The following is a 3,032-nucleotide window of genomic DNA, read 5'->3' on the forward strand; positions in this document are numbered from 1 at the left end:
TTTGTATTAAATAGAAAATCAATTTCAACATAAGGATTCATAAAACAAATTGGGAAAATAAACAACTAAAGTAATAGAATGAATAAAAGTAGAAGAGAACATAAATTGAAGGAACATTGAACCTGAAATTGAGAAAACGAAGAAATTCTAATCCTAAAACCTAAGAGAGAGGAGAGAGCATCTCTCTCTAGAAACTACATTTAAAACCTAAAATTCTCCATATTGAATGTTGTTGAATGATTGAATGGATTTCCCCACTTTGTAGCCTCTAATCTATGTTTTCTAGGCCGAGGAAGTTATGATCATTCAAAGTTTGGTGTCAAAATCTGAAATCTGTGAATGCTGCAGAATTTGTGATTTCTGGTTTGTGTGCGCACGCACACCCCTGTGAGTTTTTGAACCTGTGCGCACGTACAGCCTTGTACGTACGCACACACAGGGAAAGGCTTGCTGTTGAGAGCGCTAGCATGACCCGTGCGCACACACAACCAACAAGGTTTCGCAAGCTATGCACACCCACAACCCTGTGCGCACGCACACGTTGGAAGGTGCATTCTGTTCAGGGCGTTCGCACGCCTTGTGTGAGCAAATAGAATTGGAAAATTTTATACTTGTGCGTACGCACACCTCTATTCGTATGCACACATTTTAAAAATCTTCTTGGGCGTGCGCACGCACACCCCTGTGCATACGCACATGCCCTGTTTTTCAACTATATTCTTGTTTTGAACTGTTTCACCTTCTCAACAAGCTTGTAAACTTCTGTGACACCTAATTAAGACTCTTTGACTTATTTTCGGGTATCAAAACATGGGAAAAGGTCTTTAGGAGATTCAATTTGGTTATACCTTGAAAAGTTAGAGAACGGAGGCTTAGGTTTCTAGTGTACTGAGGATGGGTTTGGTGTAGTGAGAAGGGAGAAAGATATGTGAATTGAGAACTGATGAACTAATGAGTTCGGAAAGGGAAAGGAAATTATGAATTGGCAGTGGTTGAGATGAGTCGAGGACTCGGAGTTTGAAAGGATGAATTATTGATATAATGAAATAATAAAATTTTCAAAACCACTAATGTAACATTTTAAATTGAGATTGTTGAGACGCTATGCGCCCGGCAGGGACGGTAGTTGGATCCTGTCTGTCGAGGTAGCGGCGGCGGCGCAAGGGCGGTGGTTCGTCCCGCTTGCGTTGAGATGTAAGGTCTGTGGCAAGAGTATCCCGCTCGCATCCCTTCGGATCACTAAAGTGTGCAGGCACAAAATTCTGGACGGTGTTCTGAGCACCATATCTCGAGGGTTCCCATTCTGATTCCAAAGGGTGACATCTCCATGGAGATGTGTCGGGTTGGTAGCTGAACTGACAATGTGATATCACAGCCAGTAGGACAAGCATTCATCATATGCATCTTTTATCTGTTTGTATGCTTTGTCGACTTGAAATATTTTGCCTAGTTGTATAACATGCCTAATTGCCTATTTGAATTACTTGATATATATGCCTACACTTGTGTTTTACTTGCATTATATTAATTATGTATTCTACTGGGATTGAGGAAGTTCGAAAGGTGGTGGCGATGGGATCATATGGACGATAGGTTGGTGAAGGCTGTAGGACAGCGGAGGCTTGTTAGTTAGAAAATCTGCTAAGTTAGATTACCCTTCTAATATGTTAAGGTTTTAAGTTGTGCTTTACTGTTTTAGTTATGAGATGAGCGGATAATTTATACCCTTTTTGGCATTATTTTTACATAGTTTTTAGTATGTTTTAGTTACTTTTTATTATATTTTTATTAGTTTTTATGCAAAAATCACATTTCTGGACTTTACTATGAGTTTGTGCATTTTTCTGTAATTTGAGGTATTTTCTGGCTGAAATTGAGGGACCTGAGCCAAAATCTTATTCAGAGGCTTAGAAAGGACTGCAGATGCTGTTGGATTCTGACCCTCCTGCACTTGAAGTGGATTTTCTGGCGCTACAGAAGCCCAATTGGCGCTCTCTCAATTGCGTTGGAAAGTAGACATCTTGGGTTTTCCAGAAATATATAATAGTCCATACTTTTTCCAAGATTTGATGGCCCACATTGGCGTTAAACGCCAGCCAGAGACCCTTTTTTGGCGTAAAACGCCAGAACTGGCACCAGAACTGGAGTTAAACGCCAAAACTGGCACCCAAGCTGGCGTTTAACTCCAAGAATGGCCTATGCATGTGAAAGCTTGAATGCTCAGCCCAAGCATACACCAAGTGGACCTTGGAAGTGGATTTTTGCACTATCTGTACTTAGTTACTCATTTTCTGTAAACCTAGGTTACTAGTTTAGTATAAAAACTACTTTTAGAGATTCATTTTGTAACTCATGACAATTTACATTTCATATTGTATCTTCTACAGCATGAGCCTCTAAACCCCATTGGTGGGGGTGAGGAGCTCTGCTGTGTCTCAATGGATTAATGCAATTACTATTGTTTTCTATTCAATCACGCTTGATTCTGTTCTAACACTACAAGAAAATAAACTTTCTGCCATGCTTTAAAAGCGTACCGAAAAGTGCAAAAAAGCGTACCGATAGCTTTTTGCCACACTTTTGAGTTATCGGCACGCTTTTGAAAGGGTCACAACTGCCAGCGTGCTGATTGCTCTATCGCCACGCTTTTGTGGATCTATCGGCACGCTTTTTTTTGTTGACACGCTTTCATCTCTTGCCACGCTTTTTAAGCGTGGCCATAGGTCTTAGCCTATAGATACGCTTAAAAAACGTACCAAAAAGTGTACATATCGCCACGCTTTTAAAACGTCCCAAAATGTTAGTTTTGGGTACTCTTAAAGCGTGCCAATAGGAGAAGATATGGCTACACTTTTTAAAGCGTGGCAATAGCCAGTGATACGGCCACGCTTTAAAAACGTGGCAATAGCCTTATAAAATTAAAAAAAATTATTTTTCTTATTTTTATCTTCATCACTGCAAAATATAAATTTTCAATCCTTTTTTATTACCAAACCTACAAATATAGTATGCAATTTTTAGTACAAGATAAA

Source organism: Arachis ipaensis, chromosome B3 (genome assembly GCF_059453495.1).
Source record: "Arachis ipaensis isolate K30076 ecotype BB chromosome B3, ASM5945349v1, whole genome shotgun sequence".
Classification (NCBI taxonomy): Eukaryota; Viridiplantae; Streptophyta; class Magnoliopsida; order Fabales; family Fabaceae; genus Arachis; species Arachis ipaensis.